The sequence below is a fragment of the Bombina bombina genome, chromosome 4 (genome assembly GCF_027579735.1).
Source record: "Bombina bombina isolate aBomBom1 chromosome 4, aBomBom1.pri, whole genome shotgun sequence".
Taxonomy (NCBI): domain Eukaryota; kingdom Metazoa; phylum Chordata; class Amphibia; order Anura; family Bombinatoridae; genus Bombina; species Bombina bombina.
In genome coordinates, this window is record NC_069502.1 from 1,094,109,263 (window position 1) to 1,094,130,475 (window position 21,213).

Consider the following 21,213-nt stretch of genomic DNA (forward strand, 5'->3'; position numbering starts at 1 on the left):
TGGATGTGGTCTGTGCGTTAAAGTTTTATCTGCAGACGACTAAGGACTTTTGTTAGTCTTCTTCTTTCTTTGTGATTTTCTCAGGAAGGTGTAAGGGATAGAAAGCTATGGCTACTTTTTTCTCTTTTAAGTAGAGGAGCATCCTATGTTTTGCATATGAGGCTGCTGGACAGCAGCTTCCAGAGAGAGTTACGGCTCGTTCCATGAGGGCTGTTGCTTCCTCATGGGCGTTCAAAGGTGAATTAATAATTAAGATGATCCGTGGACTCATCGTGTCTTAAAAAAAGAAAAGAAAATGTATGCTTACCTGATAAATGTATTTCTTTTTTGACACGAGTCCATGGCCCGCCCTGTTCTTTTTAGACAGGTTGTGGGTTATTGTAAACTTCAAACACCTATGCACCTTGGCTTTTCTTTTCTCTTCCTAACTTCGGTCGAATGACTAGAGTGAGAAGGAAGGGAGGAGCTATTTAGCAGCTCTGCTGTGGTGCTCTTTGCCTCCTCCTGCTGACTAGGAGGTGAATATCCCATTAGTAATTAAGATGATCCGTGGACTCATCATGTCAAAAAAGAAATTAATTTATCAGGTAAGCATACATTTTCTTTTTATTATACACTTGGGATGCTACACTACAGAAAATGGCAAATGAGAGGCGGGGAACTATTGTGCGGAGGGGGAGGGGGGGACCACTACACTACAGCAAAAAATTATAAAATAAAAAAATACTCTAAGCTGGGTACAGATGGTTGCCATAGTGGGTGAGGGGGGTTGAGAGCTATTTGGGAGGGATCAGAGAGGTGGGAGGGTTGAGGAGGGACCCCTACACTGTAAAAGAAAAAAAATCCCTAAACAGCATGCTGGCAGACTTTGCCAGTACCTAAAATGGTGGTGAGTAGGGCTTCCACCTATGCCACGTTTTCATGAACACTTATGAGTTACACATGCTGCAGGGTATGCAGGGAGGAACATGAATAGTGCTGTCCAGGGTCACTATTTGTGTGCTCTCCAGGGGTGCAATTTATTTTCCCCTATGCACACCCTGCAGCATTTGTAACTTATAAGTGTCCAGGAAAACATGTCCGTAGTGGCAACCCTGTTGGCGGAGATGTTTGGGAGGTATCAGGTAGAGAGCATGGAAGTCAAGTGGGAGGTTAATCCCATCATTACAATACAATTACCCTTACCAGCTAACTAATTAACTGCTGGGATTTTCAGAAGTGTGGTTTGCAGCTGCAATTAGCGGCCTTCTAATTACCAAATAGCAATGGCTAAGTAATGAATGTCTGCTATTTTCTGAACAAAAAGGATTCCATAAAAGCATTTACAACCATTTGTATTTTGACTGCACAATCGGCATGTAAATAATTTCAAGGTTTGTAAAAAAGTTAACTTTTTTTTTTTTTACATGATCGCATTTGGCAGCAAAATGGTGGCATAAAAGATACCAAAATGGGCCTAGATCACTGAGGATATCTAAACTAGAGCACAGGGGAAATAATCAACTGATTAGTAAACCTGGTTATTTTATCTGCTCTCATTCAAGGTAATCCTGTAAATCTGTCCTGTTACAGAGGCCTGAGGACAGGTTTGAAAACCAGTGGCCTAGATCAATACATTGGGTTGTCTACTTAAAAAACATATATATATTTTGATTAGTAAATCAAAAATACAAGGCTCTACTTCTGTTTAAATGGAGTGATAGCAAAAATGCTAAAAAAAATTCTCCAGTATTTTGGGCAAATTTTTCTCTGAAATTGCCAGTAGCAAAGGGGTTAAAGGGGCATTATTTAAAGTCAGTGCTTTTATGAACGCATAGTATATTACCACAATTAATAACTGAATTGCAAAGAATCAATACATGTTTTGAAAACATTTAAAGGAACACTAAACAAACATTTTCATCAATTTGTTTGCAATGTGCATTGCATTATTTGTACACAATTTCTCTAAGCCCAACTTAGAATTGGCCTTGTCAACAAACTTTCAGAGTGCTCAGTCTGTGGCAACAGCTAATCAGTAAGGGAAAGGGTCAGACACAATATGTGCATATACTGCAATGTAGCAAACAGATTGCTAAAAATGTTCAAATTTTGTGTCACTTTAAGCTGTAATTTTGTTAGAAAAAATTGCATTTTTTTGCAAGCCAGAGACATAACCCTTGAAAGGCCTACTGAGTGTTGTTTATATGTCCCCTTTGGTGTGATCAATTATCAACAGATATAAATGGGCAGCTGCACAAATCAAGCAATCACTCTGTAACATGTAGCTCCATTAGAGACACAAATTCTGCAGTATGCACTCGAGCCTTTTACAATTTTCAGAGGTAAATTACAGCAAGAGAGGGCAAAATAAACAGTAATTTACAGTTATTTTACTATAAATAATTAAACATTTCATGGCAATCACTTAAGGGTTTGAGTGGATATTATTATTTCTAAAATAGACATTGCAATAAAGTTTCAGGTTAAAGGAACATGAAACTCAAACGTTTTCTTTCATGATTCAGATAGAGCATATATTTGTAAACAACTTTCCAACTTCTGTGTTGCTTCTTTCTCTTGGTATCCTTTATTGAAGGAGCAGCAATGGACTACTGGGAGTTAGCTGAGCACATCTGTAAGTCAATGGCAAGAGGCATATATGTGCAGCCACCAACCAGCAGCTAGCTCCCAGTCCCTGAGCGACGTAAGTATGCTTTTCAACAAAGGATGCCAAGAGAATGAAATAGAAACGACAATAGAAGTAAATTGGAAAGCTGTTTAAAATTGTATGCTCTATCTGAATCATGAAGAAAATGCTTGTGAAATACTTGTGCAATGCCGCCCCCTGCAGATTTAGCTAGCAGGGGGTGTCAATCAACCTGATCGTATCCGATCTGGCTGATTGCTGTTCGCCGCCTCAGAGGTGGAGGACGAGTTAAGAAGCAGTGGTCTTAGGACTGTTGCTTCTTAACTCCTGTTTCCGACGAGCCTGAAGGGTGTATACGACCCCATTCGGGCCGTGATAAATCGGCCCCTTGGTGTGAATCAAGTGATCCAACTTACACAGATGCATTTTTCATGGTTGCCTATAGCTCGCTACAACTTGTAATATACGTGTCAGAAGATGAACCTAGAATTATCACCTACCTTTGCTTATCATACAAAGGGAATATTTCCAGTCTAAAGAAATCTTATTTTTGCATGCAAATATAGTGTAACAGATGTTTGCAATTGGTAAGATATGTTTTTTTTTTTAAATGAATTATTTCAGAGCTTCAGTGTCCCAATAAATTCTGAAACATTCCCCAAGAAACCTTTGTTCAAATAAAACATAGGCAGATGTGCCAGTTAATGCTTTAACAGTCAATTTGTGCATGTAAAAGGCCGTAATCTCACTCATGCAGACAAGTATATGCAGGTAACACCCACACACAGCAGTATTCTTCACCTACACAGAAATGTAAAAACTGATAAGATCCTCAGTAATACGTGAGGTTTTTCAAGTAGAAGGTGTACAGATTCCTTTAAGCGAAATGTAAGTGTCCTATTAACTGTGATAGTCTTTGCATAGTGCACCCGTATCTAAGAAAAATTCCAGAGGGAATGAGTGTTAAATAGCTTATTTCCGGAGTATTATCTTACCCACCACACTAGATTAATGATGAGATGATCTCATCGTAGAGATCCAAGATTAGACTTTATCCTTTTCAGGTGCATGCAAATCTATTTGATCCTATTCAGGGCAATCACATGGATTCTATAATGCCAAGACTCTTAAAGTATTGCATCTATTAATTTTATCAGTTAAGGTTGCAGTTCATCACACATTGAGTAACTGTGGCAATATATTAAATCTATAAAATGTGTGCAGCAGAATGACATCACAGAATGTGTCTCAAATAATGTTTATATATATATATATATATATATTTTTAAATATGTGGGCCAGTAATTTGAGGACCCTCAAAGAATTTTAAAAAGGCAGATTTTCTCTTGAGAGCCGTTTATCTTACTATACACGCTTCTGTGTGTGAAGGCAAGACATATACATTACAATATCATGCTCAAAATAGCCCCCACAAAATTTTGTGTGATACCGTTCCATGCAGACGAGTTTTGCTCATCAAGCACTAAGTATTGGACAATATATTTAATTATATAATTAAATGTTATTATCAAACATGACATTTTATATTTTGTTTAACCCCTTAATGACCACAGCACTTTTCCATTTTCTGTCCGTTTGGGACCAAGGCTATTTTTACATTTTTGTGGTGTTTGTGTTTAGCTGTAATTTTCCTCTTACTCATTTACTGTACCCACACATATTATATACCGTTTTTCTCGCCATTAAATGGACTTTCAAAATATACCATTATTTTCATCATATCTTATAATTTACTATAAAAAATATTATAAAATATGAGGAAAAAATGGAAAAAAACACACTTTTTCTAACTTTGACCCCCAAAATCTGTTACACATCTACAACCACCAAAAAACACCCATGCTAAATAGTTTCTAAATTTTGTCCTGAGTTTAGAAATACCCAATGTTTACATGTTCTTTGCTTTTTTTGCAAGTTATAGGGCCATAAATACAAGTAGCACTTTGCCATTTCCAAACCACTTTTTTTCAAAATTAGCGCTAGTTACATTGGGACACTAATATCTTTCAGGAATCTCTGAATATCCATTGACATGTATATATATTTTTTTTAGAAGACATCCCAAAGTATTGATCTAGGCCCATTTTGGTATATTTCATGCCACCATTTCACCGCCGAATGCGATCAAATAAAAAAATTATTTTACTTTTTCACAAATTTTTTCACAAACTTTAGGTTTCTCACTGAAATTATTTACAAACAACTCATGAAATTATGGAATAAATGGTTGTAAATGCTTCTCTGGGATCCCCTTTGTTCATAAATAGCAGACATATATGGCTTTGGCTTTGCTTTTTGGTAATTAGAAGGCTGCTAAATGCCACTGCGCACCAACCGTGTATTATGCCCAGCAGTGAATGGGTTAATTAGGGAGCATGTAGGGAGCTTCTAGGGTTAATTTTAGCTCTAGTGTAGTGTAGTAGACAACCCCAAGTATTGATCTAGGCCCATTTTGGTATATTTCATGCCACCATTTCACCGCCAAAAGCAATCAAATAAAAAAAAATTGTTCACTTTTTCAAACTTTAGGTTTTTCACTAAAATTATTTACAAACAGTTTGTGCAATTATGGCACAAATGGTTTTAAATGCTTCTCTGGGATCCCCTTTGTTCATAAATAGCAGACATATATGGCTTTGGCGTTGCTTTTTGGTAATTATAAGGCCGCTAAATGCTGCTGCGCATCACATGTGTATTATGGCCAGCAGTGAAGGGGTTAATTAGGTAGTTTGTAGGGAGCTTGCAGGGTTAATTTTAGCTTTAGTGTAGAGATCAGACTCCCACCTGACACATCCCACCCCCTGATCCCTCCCAAACAGCACTCTTCCCTCCCCCACCCCACAATTGTCCCCGCCATCTTAAGTACTGGCAGAAAGTCTGCCAGTACTAAAATAAAAGGTCCCCCCTTAGCCCCCAACCTCCCTGATCCCCCCAAAATAGCTCCCTAACCCTCCCCCTCTGCCTTATTGGGGCCATCTTGGGTACTGGCAGCTGTCTGCCAGTACCCAGTTTGCAAATAAAAATGTTTTTTTTTAATTTTTTATTATTTGTTTCTGTAGTGTAGCTTCCCCCCCACAGTCCAATACCCCACCAGCCAAACCGATCACCAAAATAAACATATTAACCCCTTTGATCCCCACTTCTAACAAAAAAAATTTCTGTAGCGTAGTGGTTCCCACCCGCTCCCTCCCCGTGCACGCGCCCGCCCGGCCTCCCCGTGCACGTGCGCGCGTCCGTGCGCGTCCCCCCGGTCGTCCCCGCCCCCGATCCCGCCCCCCTCCGCATCACAAAGGCCATCGATGGCCGCCACCCACCTCCCACACCGGCTCCCACCCACCAACGAACGTAGCCGTTAATGTCCGGTGCAGAGAGGGCCACAGAGTGGCTCTCTCTGCACCGGATGGCTACAAATGGTTATTGCAGGATGCCTCGATATCGAGGCATCACTGCAATAACTGGAAAGCAGCTGGAAGCGAGCAGGATCGCTTCCAGCTGCTTTCCACACCGAGGACGTGCAGGGTACGTCCTCAGGCGTTAACTGCCTTTTTTTTGAGGACGTACCCTGCACGTCCTCGGTCATTAAGGGGTTAAAGAAACATGAAACCAAATTTTTCTCTCTCATGATTTAGATACACAATGTGATTTACGTCTATTATCTGATTTGCCTCATTCTCTTGATATCCTTTGTTTAAAAGTATACCTAGGCAGGATCGGGGGCAGCAATGCACTACAGAGAGCAATCTGCTGATTGTTGGCTGTGCGTAAATGTCTTTTGCCATTGGTTCACCAGATGTGTTCAGCTAGCTTAGTGTAGTGCATAGCTGTTCTTTCAACAAAGGATACCAAGAGAATAAAGCAAATTTTATAAATTGGAAAGTTGTTTAAAATGGTATGCTCTATCTGAATCATGAAAGAAAATGTTGGGTTTCATGTTCCTTTAACTCTCTTTAATACTTTCTACTAGCAACAGATGACTTCACATATAAAAAGTATGGTTGCTAAGTCCAGTATTCACACACATTTTTAGAAAAATATGGGACACTTAAAAGTAAAAATAATTTATTCCCCTGAGCGGTAGCTAAATGCAATGGACATCTACTGTTCTGTGTGTTACTGGCAGTTAAGACAGGAATTACACTGCTCAGCAGTGGAGTTGCTCTAGGCTCTCAAAATTCTGCCCCAAGTTTTAGGCCTTTTTTAGCCATAATATTTTTTGCTCAGGGTGTAACCAGAGCCGGATTTATAAGGCACAGTAGGCATGTGCCTACAGGTTCCCTTCATAGAGGGGCGCCTGTCTTTTGCCTATTGTAAATACCAGCCAGCTGGCAACCTTAACTAAGATGGTTGCCGGTGGTGAAATAACAGCATGGCGTATGAGCGGCAGCCATATTTGTTAAGGTCACCAAGAGTATTACGCATGCACACAATTATGTCTGCCGCACACATCCAGTGCTGATACTGCATTGCTGGGGGCCATCTTAGGTTGCCAGCATAGAAGTGATCGGGGGGGGGGGTGTTTAAGATGTTGGTGCATACAGGCACCTGGGCTCTTAATCTGGCCCTGGGTGTAGCATTTATAAATATATATATATATATATATATATATTATGCGCCAAGCCTTTGCTCTTTTTAGTGCACAAATCCCTTTTAAAATTCATTGGTGTCTGGGGACAGTAAAAATAATTAGCGTCAGTGGGGACACTTAACTGTAAATATGGGTCCCAGGCCCCACACTGAATTGCTTCTCTTCAGTGACAGATCCACCTTCAGACCGCTTTGGTGTGACAAGATTGAACAATGTGCAGAGCGAGAGCATGCACGCTAGCTTCCAGCACACCGGTGCCTAATTTAATAGGCCTCCGCCAGCCGGCATCACAAGTAAACTAAAGCGCTGCGGAATCTGCAAATAACCCATAATAATAATAAATAAACCAGACGACAGGTGGAGGAACGAGAGAGGGGTGGTAAGGCGGTAGACGGGACAGATTAGGGACTAGATTCAAAGCACCAAACCTAATTTTTAAAGTGCGTGAGAATCAAGTTCTGTCCTAGAGGTGAATTTCTTGCCGCTCCCCCAACTCTTTTGCCCTAGGCACGTGGCTTGTTGGGCTAGGCCATAATATGCCCCTGCTGCTCTGTTTGTGTTACATAGAGCCATTGGGGTAAAATCTATGTTTTGTTATCAAATATGAGGGGGTAAAAACATTGCTCTGTGTGTGCTACTGGCATTTAAGGGGTTACATCACTGCTCTGTATGTGTTACTTGAAGTGAAATATGTAACATTATTTACTTGTGTGTTACTGGCATTCAAGGGATACAATCACTGCTCAGTTGCAAAAAGTATATATGGTCAAATGTGAGGCTGTGAAGCAGTGCTTTTGAGTCTATGCCCGGCCATCTACAGGTCATTCAGTATTTTTATTGAGGACATCTAGCAACCCCAGTAAAAATCAATGATAAACAGACCAGCATATATTCTATCGCCCCTTGTCTTCCTTTGCTGCTTTCCTTTAGCATATTAAGTATGTTTTACATCTATTTCTTGCTTTCTTAAAGGGCCATAATAGTCAAAATATTACACAATCTAATTTGTAAAGACTAACAACCCTGCACTACAGTGTGTTTAACCCCCCACAAAGGGCTTAAACCCAAACAGAACTATCACTTGGAACCCGCAGGGCAGTGCTGGTCCCAATCGGAAAACACCACAGGTCCAATCATCAACGCTAGTAGCACAACTTAGATGTATAACTAGCACTGCTGATTGGATCAGCCGCAGTTTCCGGTCGAGATCAGCAGTGCCCTGCAGGTTCCAAGCAGCACCTTTTCGGGGGTTAAACACACAGTATTGTAGGGTCGATAGTCTTTAAATTACATGCAACGAATTAGAGCATTTAATTTTTTGGCTATTATGGCCGTTTAAATTATATTTCATATTCAGTTTAAAGATGGTTATTTTGTACCTGTTTTATCTAATAAAAATAAAATTCTCCTATTCTTTCTTTCTTTTCTGACTATTCATAACCTTTTAGGTACTTACAATTCTGTTCTGTATTCATTGTTTTTTTTTCTATTCTTCTCTCGTTCTGCTCTTTGAGCAGTGTACATAAGCTTTGTTTCCTTATTCCTTTTTTCAAGCTGTGTTTTCTGCCGTAGGGTCTAGTACATGTCAGTTGGGAGAGAGTATGCAGTTTTCTTGCACAGGCATGTGCACAATACATACGCAAGATTTACCGTATGTGCTTCGTGTCTGACTTGCACATGCTGGGTCTGCCGAACTTTTCTCAAGCTCTCTGATGTATTTACAGCATTTTCCTTGTCATATGTTTTATGATATGTATATCTGCAAACACTTCATGCAATATTGTGTGTGTTAGTTGGTTGTTTAAATTAAATTGACAATGATATCTAATGAATTCTAAAATCACTTTTAAAAAATCGATTAGACCCTACAAAACGATATTATCATAAATTCTACAAAGGCCCTCTTACAAATTTTCATACAAATTCAGATTTATTAACTCATTCAGACATATGATACAAGTCCTATAAAATAGGAAAACAAAAGAAAAGTATGATTCTTTACTTTTTCATTTTTAAAATATCTAAGTTCTGCTCTCTCTCTCTCTCTCTCTCTCTTTTCTCTTGCAAGGTGTATCCAGTCCACGGATTCATCCTTTACTTGTGGGATATTCTCATTCCCTACAGGAAGTGGCAAAGAGAGCACACAGCAGAGCTGTCCATATAGCTCCCCCTCTAGCTCCACCCCCCAGTCATTCTCTTTGCCGGCTCTAAGCACTAGGGTCTCTCTACGGGAGGGTAAAGTGAATGTGGTGTTAGAATTGTAGTTTTATTATCTTCAATCAAAAGTTTGTTATTTTTAAATGGTACCGGTTTGTACTATTTTCTCTCTGGCAGAAAAAAGATGAAGAATTCTGCTGAGAGGAAGATGATTTTAGCATGTTGTAAATAAAATCCATTGCTGTTCCCACACAGGACTGAGGAGTACCAGAAAACTTCAGTTGGGGGGAACAGTTTGCAGGCTTGACTGCAATGAGGTATGTTCAGTCATTTATTTCTAGACAAGACTGAGATAATGCTAGAAGACTGACAATATCCCCATGTGGGGAGGGTAAGCTATGTTCTGAGACTTAGTAAAGAATTGAATGCTTACATAACAGGGCTAATTATGCTGGTTGACACTAACTTAGGGCAATCGATTATTTTACTTAAGAAATACTCGTTGGGAGACACTTTTAAAGCACTTTGGTGTTCTTCTAAAAAGTTAGAAGATTTACTTAAGAAAAGTTTTGTTCAACAAGGTTTTCTTCTCCAACCTATTGCCTGCATTATTCCTGTAACTACTGCAGCTGCTTTCTGGTTTGAGGCGCTGGAGGATTCGCTCCAGACGGAGACCTCATACGACGAAATTATGGATAGAATTAAGTCTCTAAAGCTGGCTAATTCTTTTATCACAGATGCCGCTTTGCAATTAGCTAAGTTAGTGGCAAAAAATTCAGGTTTCGCCATTATGGCGCGCAGAGCGATTTGGCTCAAGTCATGTGTGGTCAAAATCCAAATTATTAAATATACCTTTCAAAGGAAAGACCCTTTTCGGGCCAGAATTGAAAGAGATTATTTCAGAAATCACCGGGGGAAAGGGCCATGCTCCCTCAGGACAAGCCCTTTAAGGCTAAAAACAAAGCTAATTTTCGTTCCTTTCGTAATTTCAGGATCGGTTCTGCTTCAGCCTCTACAGCTGCAAAGCAAGAGGGTAATGCTTCACAGCCCAAGGCAACCTAGAAGCCTTACCAGGGCTGGAACAAGGTTAAACAGGCCAAAAAGCCTGCAGCTGCTACCAAGACAGCATGAAGGGGTAGCCCCCGATCCGGGACCGGATCTAGTAGGGGGCAGACTTTCTCTCTTCACTCAGGCCTGGACAAGAGATGTTCACGATCCCTGGTCATTAGAGATTGTTTCCCAAGGATATCTTCTAGAATTCAAGGACTCCCCTCCAAGGGGAAGGTTCCACATTTCTCGTCTGTCTACAGACCAGATAAAGAAAGAGGCGTTCTTACGCTGTGTAGAAGATCTACATACGATGGGAGTGATATACCCAGTTCCAATTGCAGAACAAGGACTGGGTTTTTACTCAAACCTGTTTGTGGTTCCCAAAAAAGAAGGAACTTTCAGACCAATCCTAGATCTAAAAATTCTAAACAGATTCCTCAGAGTCCCATCATTCAAGATGGAGACCATTCGGACAATCTTACCTATGAACCAGGAAGGTCAATATATGACTACCGTCGATCTAAAGGATGCGTACCTGCATATTCCTATCCACAAAGATCATCATCAGTTCCTCAGGTTCACTTTTCTAGACAAGCATTACCAGTTCGTGGCTCTTCCATTCGGTTTAGCCACTGCTCCCAGAATTTTCACAAAGGTGCTAGGGTCCCTTCTGGCGGTTCTAAGACCGCGGAGCATAGCAGTGGCGCCTTATTTGGACGACATCTTAATTCAGGCGCCGTCTTTTCACAGAGCCAAGGCTCACACGGAGATTGTATTGGCCTTTCTGAGGTCTCACGGGTGGAAGGTGAACATCAAAAATAGTTCTCTGTCCCCACTCACAAGGGTTCCTAGGGACACTAATAGATTCGGTAGAAATGAAAATATTTCTGACGGAAATCAGAAAATTTAAACTTTTAACTACTTGCCGAGTTCTTCATTCCGTTCCTCGGCCATCTGTAGCTCAGTGCATGGAGGCAATCGGATTAATGGTAGCGGCAATGGACATAGTCCCTTTCGCTCGAATACATCTCAGACCACTGCAACTATGCATGCTCAAACAGTGGAATGGGGATTATGCAGATTTGTCTCCTCAAATACAGTTGGACCAGGAAACCAGAGTTTCTTTTCTCTGGTGGTTGTCTCAGAATCACCTGTCTCAGGGAATATGTTTCCGCAGACCAGAGTGGATCATTGTAACGACCAATGCCAGTCTGTTAGGCTGGGGTGCAGTCTGGGACTCCCTGAAAGCACAAGGCTTATGGTCTCGGGAAGAATCTCTTCTCCCGATAAACATTCTGGAGCTGCGGCCAAATTCATCAGATTTCAGTCGGATAACATCACGACTGTAGCTTACATCAATCATTAAGGGGGAACAAAGAGTTCCCTAGCGATGAAGGAAGTAACCAAAATAATCAAGTGGGCGGAGGATCACTCCTGCCATCTCTCAGTAATTCACATCCCAGGTGTAGACAACTGGGAGGCGGATTTCCTGAGTCGTCAGACTTTTCATCTGGGGGAGTGGGAACTCCACCCGGAGGTATTTGCCCAGCTGACTCAGCTTTGGGGCACTCCAGAGTTGGATCTGATGGCGTCCCGTCAGAACACCAAACTTCCTCTCTACGGGGCCAGGTCCCAGGACCCCAAGGTGGTATTGATAGATGCTTTAGCAGCGCCTTGGTCCTTCAATCTGCTTATGTTTTCCCACCGTTTCCCCTTCTCCCTCGTCTGGTCGCCAGAATCAAGCAGGAGAAGGCCTCAGTGATTCTGATAGCGCCTGCGTGGCCACGCAGGACTTGGTATGCAGACCTAGTGGACATGTCATCTGTCCCACCATGGACACTGCCAATGAGGCAGGATCTTCTAATTCAGGGTCCATTCAAGCATCCAAATCTAATTTCTCTACGTCTGACTGCTTGGAGATTGAACGCTTAATTCTATCAAAGCGTGGTTTCTCTGATTCAGTTATAGATACCCTGATTCAGGTGAGAAAGCCTGTCACCAGGAAAATCTACCATAAGATATGGCGGAAATATCTTTGTTGGTGTGAATCCAAGGGTTACTCATGGAGTAAGATTAGGATTCCCAGGATATTGTCTTTTCTCCAAGAAGGTTTGGAGAAAGGATTGTCAGCTAGTTCCTTAAAAGGACAGATATCTGTTTTGTCTATCCTTTTACACAAGCGTCTGGCAGAGGTTCCAGACGTTCAAGCGTTTGCACAGGCCTTAGTCAGAATCAAGCCTGTCTATAAACCTGTGGCTCCGCCATGGAGTCTAAATCTAGTTCTTTCAGTTCTTCAAGGGGTTCTGTTTGAACCTTTACATTCCATAGATATTAAGTTGTTATCTTGGAAAGTTTTGTTTTTGGTAGCTATCTCTTCTGCTCGAAGAGTCTCAGAATTATCTGCCTTACAGTGCGATTCACCTTACCTGGTGTTCCACGCAGATAAGGTAGTTTTGCGTACCAAACCTGGTTTCCTTCCTAAAGTGGTTTCTAATAAGAATATTAACCAGGAAATAGTTGTTCCTTCTCTGTGTCCTAATCCTTCTTCGAAGAAGGAACGTCTGTTGCACAATCTTGATGTAGTTCGTGCTCTAAAGTTCTATTTGCAAGCAAATAAGGATTTCAGACAAACATCTTCCTTGTTTGTTATCTATTCTGGTAAGAGGAGAGGTCAGAAAGCAACTGCTACCTCTCTTTCCTTTTGGCTGAAAAGCATCATCCGTTTGGCTTATGAGACTGCTGGCCAGCAGCCTCCTGAAACTATTACTGCTCATTTACCAGAGCAGTGGCTTCCACATGGTCTTTTAAAAACGAGGCTTCTGTTGAACAGATTTGTAAGGCAGCGACTTGGTCTTCACTGCATACTTTTTCAAAATTTTACAAATTCGATACTTTTGCTTCTTCGGAGGCTATTTTTGGGAGATTTTGCAAGCAGTGGTGCCTTCCGTTTAAGGTACCTGCCTTGTTCCCTCCCTTCATCTGTGTCCTAAAGCTTTGGTATTGGTATCCCACAAGTAAAGGATGAATCCGTGGACTGGATACACCTTGCAAGAGAAAACAGAATTTATGCTTACCTGATAAATTACTTTCTCTTGCGGTGTATCCAGTCCACGGCCCGCCCTGGCAATTAAGTCAGGTAAAACATTTTTTTGTTTAAACTACATTCACCACTGCACGCTATGGTTTCTCCTTTTTCTTCCTAACCTTTGGTCGAATGACTGGGGGGTGGAGCTAGAGGGGGAGCTATATGGACAGCTCTGCTGTGTGCTCTCTTTGCCACTTCCTGTAGGGAATGAGAATATCCCACAAGTAAAGGATGAATCCTTGGACTGGATACACCGCAAGAGAAAGTAATTTATCAGGTAAGCATAAATTCTGTTTTTCTCTCTTTCTCTCCCTAACATTTTGAAATCTATAAAATTATTGGGAATCAATTGATGTTTGTGCAACTAATGAACTCTTTGATATTTGTATCCACATAAAAAAGATATTGAGTGCAATATTTTTGGCTGAATAGTTTTCTAGTGTTAAACCAATTGTTGCTAGTACAATTTCAGTTTTGTACCTGGTTGTTTTTTTAATTTGAGCTTTATTTAACTGTAATGTTTTCAAAACTTTTTGCTATCACTTTACCTATGGTTTTGTTTAATATGTGCAAATTTGGAGCTGTAAAGAAGGTTGTATTTGTTTTACACTAAGGTGGGAATAAGCACTTAGTAATGTGCAGATCATTTTAAAAACATTGCATATGCAGTGGCTGGGAATCAAACCCGGGCCTCCAGCAGACGAGAATTCTACCACTGAACCACCAATGCCTTGATTCTATTTTGCCGCTCTTTGCTGCTCCCTGCTAAAAGTATGTTAGACTTGTTTATAGTTTTGTTCGGTATGTGTAAATTTGGAGTCGTAAAGAGGGTTGTATTTGTTTTAAAGTAAGGTGGGATCATTAAGCACTTCGTAATGTGCAGAGAATTTTAAAAACATTGTACATGCATTGGCCGGGAATCGAACCCGGACCTCCCGCGTGGCAAGCGAGAATTTACCACTGAACCACCAATGCCTTGCGTCTATTTTGCCGCTCTTTGCTGCTTCCTGCTAAAAGTATAGTGTAACAAAATTGATGTCCACAGCACTGTAATCCTTCTTAATCTTTATTTAAGTACAGACATAGGAAAAAAGCAACATTTCGAGTAAATTAACTCTTAATCAGTCCTGCTAAAAGTATGTTATACTTGTAGAAAATTATTACTAATTGACCTGGAAAACCGTTTGCAAATCACTCCAGGCAGTTGCCCGGCTAGCTCGGTAGAGCATAAGACTCTTAATCTCAGGGTCATGGGTTCGAGCCCCACGTTGGGTGCTCCTTTTCAATCATGAAGGGTCATATACATTTATATGTTCTAGGCAGAACATTTAAAAAATCATAGCGCATGTGTTGACCAGGAATTGAATCAGGGCCGCCCACGAGGGAAGCGAAAAGTCTACCACCAACGACATGCAAAAGTTTAGATGCTGCTTCAGTCTAAAATAATATCAAAATAGAATAAAGTTATTAGCCAGAATTCACCATAAAGCAGCACTAGGCTAGCTCAGTCGATAGAGCATGAGACTCTTAATCTCAGGGTCATTGGTTGTACTTGCGGTACAGCTTCTTCTGGCTCAGCACCTCCAGTAGCGCTATGAGCCTTAGGGCGTCGCTAAGGTCCACTTGCAAGTTCGCCATGCCCTTGTTGACACATTGAGGTGCTCATTGCACCAATGGGTGAACTTGTTTTGTGCTTCCTCTGCTAAATCTTTCTCGGTGACCGACATGTCTGCAGAATCCACGGCGGGAACTGCTGTAGCTGCTGCCCGGGTCCCTTTCACTTTGTACAATTAATACAATTAATTTGTTTAATTCAGCGGGTGGTGGGCTGGTGGCACACGGGGAGCAAGGAATAACCTAGGAATAACATATTTATTCCCCCCACACATTTGCCTGTATCATGTGACAGCCATCAGCCAATCACAAACTAGTATACATGTTGACTATTAACTTGTGCACATGTTCAGTAGCAGCTGGTGCCTCATAAAGTGTGTATAAAAAAACATAATTGCATAATTTGATAATGGAAGATAATTAGAAAGTCTCTTTAAACTGTATGCTGTATCTGAATCATAATAGTTTAATTTTAGTGTCCCTCGCTCACAAGCTTTCAGCTCTAACCAACATATGCTCACTTGTCTGAATAAGGATCATAGTGATACTATAAAGGCCTTTAAGAGTATCTTGTGTAGTCTACAAATAAGATGCTCGATTCTTCTGGGCTTCTGGCTCAGAAGCTTTGCCTTTTGGCCTCTTTAAACTAACTCTAGAGGAGAAACCGTTTTTAGTGGTTGGCTAACAGCACAGAGCACACAGAGCTGTTATTAGTCTATTGGCCCCATTTATTAAGCTGTGGATGCAGCTTCGTGGGGCCTCAGTGTGAAATGCTAGTCAAGTAGTTGTAGACTTAGCCTCTCCGCCACCTAAAGTGCAGCTGGTGCAATGATAAATGCAGGCAGCAAGTGCTAACCCGGGTGGATGATGTTCCTAAAAGCAGACCTTGTCTATCTGGCAAATGATAAATGAAGCCTATTTATATGTGTGTGCTCAGGCATCTGCACATGGTTTACTGTTTGGTGTCTCCTTTACCAAGAAGCTTAACCAATTCTTAGATCCTTTAATTTACCTGGACAATTGTACCGAAAGGGTTAATTGGACAATTGTCTCTGCATGGAATGGGAGATTATGGGGCCTTTAAAAAAACTGTTATACTAATATACCTTTTACCTGATGATTACCTGTATCTAAGCTACGGTTGCCACCTTGGCCATGTTTTCCTGGACACTTATGAGTTACACATGCTCTAGGGTGTGCAGAGAGGAACATGGATAGTGCACAAATAGTGATCCTGGACAGCACTATTCATGTTCCTCCCTGCACACCCTGCAGCATGTGTAACTCATAAGTGTCCAGGAAAACATGGCTGAGGTGTCAACCCTGAACTAAGCCCTTGCAGGTCCCCCTTATATCAGGTTTTTTTAATATATATATTTTTTAGCTTTATACAATTTTGCATTTTAGCCAGTTAGGGCTGATTGTTGTGAACCCATTATAATTCTCCACTGGAGTGGGCATTTATTTTTATTATTATTAACAGGTATTTGTAGAGTGCCAACAGATTCCTCAGCCCTATTATCTATATTGCACACATGAACTAGCACTGTCTGGCTGTAGTGCAAGATTGTAAAAAGCTAAAAAAAAATGCACAAAGAGGGTGGCCTGCAGGGGCCTAGAAACAGGCAAACTTAGAGGTTACAAAGTATATTTATATAACAATGTTGGTTAGGAAAAGCTGCATTTAAAGGGACAGTCTACACCAGAATTTTTATTGTTTTAAAAGATAGATAATCCCTTTATTACCCATTCCCGTTTTGCATAACCAACACAGTTATATTAATATACTTTTAACCTCTGTGATTATCTTGTATCTAAGCCTCTGCAAACTGACCCTTTATTTCAGTTCTTTTGACAAACTTGCAGTTTAGCTAATCAGTGCCTGCTCCCAGATAACTTCACGTGCACGAGCACAGTGTTATCTATATGAAACACGTGAACTAACACCCTCTAGTGGTGAAAAACTGTTAAAATGCATTCTGAAAAGAGGTGGCCTTCAAGATCTAAGAAATTAACATATGAACCTCCTAGGTTAAGCTTTCAACTAAGAATACCAAGAGAACAAAGCAAAATTGGTGATAAAAGTAAATTGGAAAATTGTTTAAAATTACATGCTCTATCTGAATCATGAAAGTTTATTTTTACCTAGAATGTCCCTTTAATTTAATTTGCTACAGCAACAGGCAGATTTCCCTTTCCATAAACTTGTTTCCACAGGGAACAAGTCCAGTCCACCACAATGTGTAGGGTGCCCAATTTAGGTGTTTAGCTGAGTCAGGAAAATCTTCACTTTTATGTTCTGTTCTCCCCATTTTAGTTAGCAAGCAATATTGTATATACCCAAGAAAAAGAAAAATATTGCCGGTCTTCTGTCAATTACAATAAACTTTGCAAACTGTCCCCCAAGGCCTTTAGAAAAAAATGTTCGCTACCTACCTTTGTGGTATTGTAGTTTGTAATAGAGAAAGTATCCTGCATAAATATTTCAAAGACCATACAAAAATAAAATTTTAAAGTGTATTTTATTTTGCATTACAAATTGCCAGGCTACAAACATAATGTACAATGTATTGTTTCTTCAGAGGTTTAAGGATATGATTAATTCTGTGATAATGTTAGTGGTAAAGTGGTTTCCGTTCAGTAGCTTTGGACATCTATGTGTGTCTTTCATTGTGTATATTTATAAATAGCTGAGAAATGTGTTACCAGTAGGTATGTCAGGCACTCATTTCCAACCACAATGTCCTTCAGTCACTTTTAACCCTTCAGCTGCCAAGGAGGGCTACAGCTTGATACTGTGAAAAATGTGTGCAACAGGAGCAAAACCTTTATTTTCATATCTAAAGTATTGTTGTACAGCCATAAATAGATCATTTAATCATCACTTTAACTTAAACAAAAATCTTATTCTTTATAATTGTTCCTGCCTTGATATTTTTGTTACAGGTGTCTGGGAATCTTTTCTAAAGTAACACTTCCCAGCAGAACGTTTTGCCTCTGTATTGAGAAATTGGGTATCGTGCACCAAAATCATATATTTCAGTTTCACAAAAAATATACCAACATTGGAATCAATCTGGAGCAACATTTTAAAGTTTTCTGTGTCACCAAAACCAAGGAACATATGAGCACAGTATCAATGATATTGGACCTAATTGTCAATCTAAAAACTTTAAAAGATGCTGGGCCAATAGGATATTGACTGTATAGTATGTGTGCCCTAGACTTGTCAGTCGCCCTGAACAAATCAGTCAGGGAAGATTTAAACCCCCATTTTGTCTTACATGTTTAAAGTGATGGAACAATCTCCCCTTCATAAAAACAGATCTGGAATGTTAGTGATATTTTAGATGGATTTTAATTCATCAGATGTAATGAAGTTGCACTATAACTTTCATTTTAATATAGATATGAAATTCAAATATCCCGTGCTCTGCCACCCACTTCAAAAGTACATTTTTCTGTGAGCTAAAGGTTTGAACGGCTCTCCAATCAGCACTCTCCCCTTAGGGTACCTTTTGTTGTAGCTAGAAAGCTGATTGGACAACAATTGAAATCTATTAGCTCGCATAAAAATTTACTTTTGAAGTGGGCTGCGGAGCACAGGGAATTTGAATTTCATATCTATATTAAAAAGTAAGTTATAGAGCCACTTCATTACATCTGATGACTTAAACTCCACTAAAATATCACTAACATTCCAAATCTGAATTAATCATCACTTAAAGATAGAGCATGTGATTTTAAACAACGTTCCAATTTACTTCCATTGTCTAATGGCTCTCCCAATGTGTTAACTAGCTCCCAGTAGTGCATTACTGCCTCTTCAAAAAAACAATACCAAGAGAAAGAAGCAAATTACATAATAATGTTTAAAATTGTATTCTCTATCTATCTAATCATGAAAGAAAAGTTTGGGGTTTCATGTCCCTTTAAGTCTGCCACCTCATAGGTGCCAGAGTGGTAAAAGATAAAAAGTTTTTTCTTTCATGATTCAGATAGAGCATACAATTTCAAAACAAATTCCAATTTACTTCTTTTATCTAATTTGCTTAGTTTTCTTGGAATAATTTGTTGAAAAGCATACCTAGGTAGGCTCAGGAGTTGGGAGCTAGCTGCTGATTTGTGGCTGCACCTATATATCTCTTTCCATTAGCTTACTGTGTTCAGCTAGCTCCCAGTAGTGTATTGCTGCTCCTTCAATAAAGGATAACAAGATAATAAAGCAAACATAAATTGAAAAGTTGTTTAAAATGGTTTGCTCTATCTGAATCATAAAATAAAAATGTTGGGTTTCATGTCTCTTCAAGATCTTATGATAGCTGCTTCTTAACTTGTATGTCACTTTTTAAATATAAGCAAAACACAAAAGGAGAATTTCTAAGCTGGGAACAGACAGAGCTAGAATAGTTTGTCCTATGGGATTGTGCCTACCTAGGCTGCAATATCTTTTAGTCCATTTTCACAAAAGGGAACTTAGTTTTAGCATATCAGTCTAGCCTCAAAATATCAAGCATATCTCCTCTGCATAAAAGACAGACATAGGTTTTGGACTGTGTGGGCCTTATCAGTGCAGGTGCAGCAGAATCCCTCTAAAGGAAAGTCAACAAGGTGTCCAGGTTGCCAGCCCCATCACCCTTGGGACAGTTTACCCAAAAATGTTCTCCCCTTTAATTAGTTCCCAATAATCCATTTTACCTGCTGGAGTGTATTATTTTGTTTACATGTAGTTCCTTTACCCTTATTTCGGCATTTGAAATAGCTGGTTTAGCCTATGGTATCCCCACCTATACTGAAATGTTCTATACTTAAAGGGACAGTCAACACCAGAATTTGTGTTGTTTAAAAAGAAAGATAATCTCTTTATTACCCATTCCCCAGTTTTGCATAACTAAAAATACACTTTTTACCTCTGTGATTACCTTGTATCTATGCCTCTGCAAACTGCCCCCTTATTTCAGTTCTTTTGACAGACTTGCATTTTAGCCAATCAGTGCTATCTCCAGGGTAACTTCACTTGCATAAGTTCAATGTTATCTATATGAAACACATGAACTAATGCCCTCTAGTGGTCAAAATACATTCAGATTAGAGGCAGTCTTCAAGGTCTAAGAAATTAGCATATGAACCTCCTAGGTTTAGCTTTTAACTAAGAATACCAAGAGAACAAGCAAAATTGGTGATAAAAGTAAATTGGAAAGTTGATTAAAGTTACATTCCCTCTTTAAATCATGAAAGTTTTTTTTGGACTTGACTGTCCCTTTACGTCCAGGCTATTGACAGGCATTTTAAACACAGCCAGCAGCAGAAATTTCACTTCTGGTGGGGTGTAGAAGAGATAACGAATAAAATTATCATTTTAAATTGTTCTCTCTAAGTATTGAGATTTGGTTTACAGAAAAATATGTTAAGGAAGCAAGTGTGTGTGTACACAAAGTGACAACATAATGAGATCTGATTTTAGCTGCAAGCTTGACCAATTTTAATAGGCTGTGGTTTCAAAACATAACACCAACTATTCCATATACACAAATAAGCCTGGAAATGCTATTTCTCATACATTTTATACTCTGCAGCTGGTATAACAAGTCATTGGAAATATATTAATCTAAAAACATTTTTACAGTATACTGCCCCTTTAAGTTGAGACAAAATCCCTAAGGTTTAGCTGGCAATGGACATAGCTATATTATCTTGTCATATTGGATGGTGTCCACTCAGAATGCCTCCTTTAGCCCACTCATGTCATACACAAAGGAGAACTTTAGTACTGCATATCATTCTGATCTAATTTGTAAATATAAGCTTAAGATGTTTTACTTGTATCTTTTATGTCTATTTTATAGTAAATTTGATATATTATACTATATGACCAAAATAATGTGAACACCCCTACTAATTATTGAGTTCAAGTGTATCAGGTTTACCAATTGCTAAAAGATGCATAAAATCCAACACATATCCATGAAATCTCCATAGACAAACACTGGCTGTACAATTGGTCGTACTGCAAAGCTCAGTGACTTTAAACATGGCACTGTCATAGGATGTCGTCTTTGACACAAGTCAGTT

At 39.7% G+C, this 21,213-nt stretch overlaps 1 protein-coding gene and 1 non-coding gene across 2 annotated transcripts in view; one reads left to right on the forward strand and one right to left on the reverse strand.

Annotated features, from left to right (window-relative positions):
* THADA (THADA armadillo repeat containing) overlaps positions 1-21,213 on the forward strand; it is a 1,857,831-nt gene that overhangs the window by 1,781,618 nt on the left and 55,000 nt on the right. The gene's annotated exons all lie outside the window — the stretch shown is intronic.
* On the reverse strand, positions 14,433-14,502 carry TRNAG-GCC (transfer RNA glycine (anticodon GCC)). The gene has a single exon. It is a non-coding gene; the product is annotated as a tRNA-Gly (tRNA).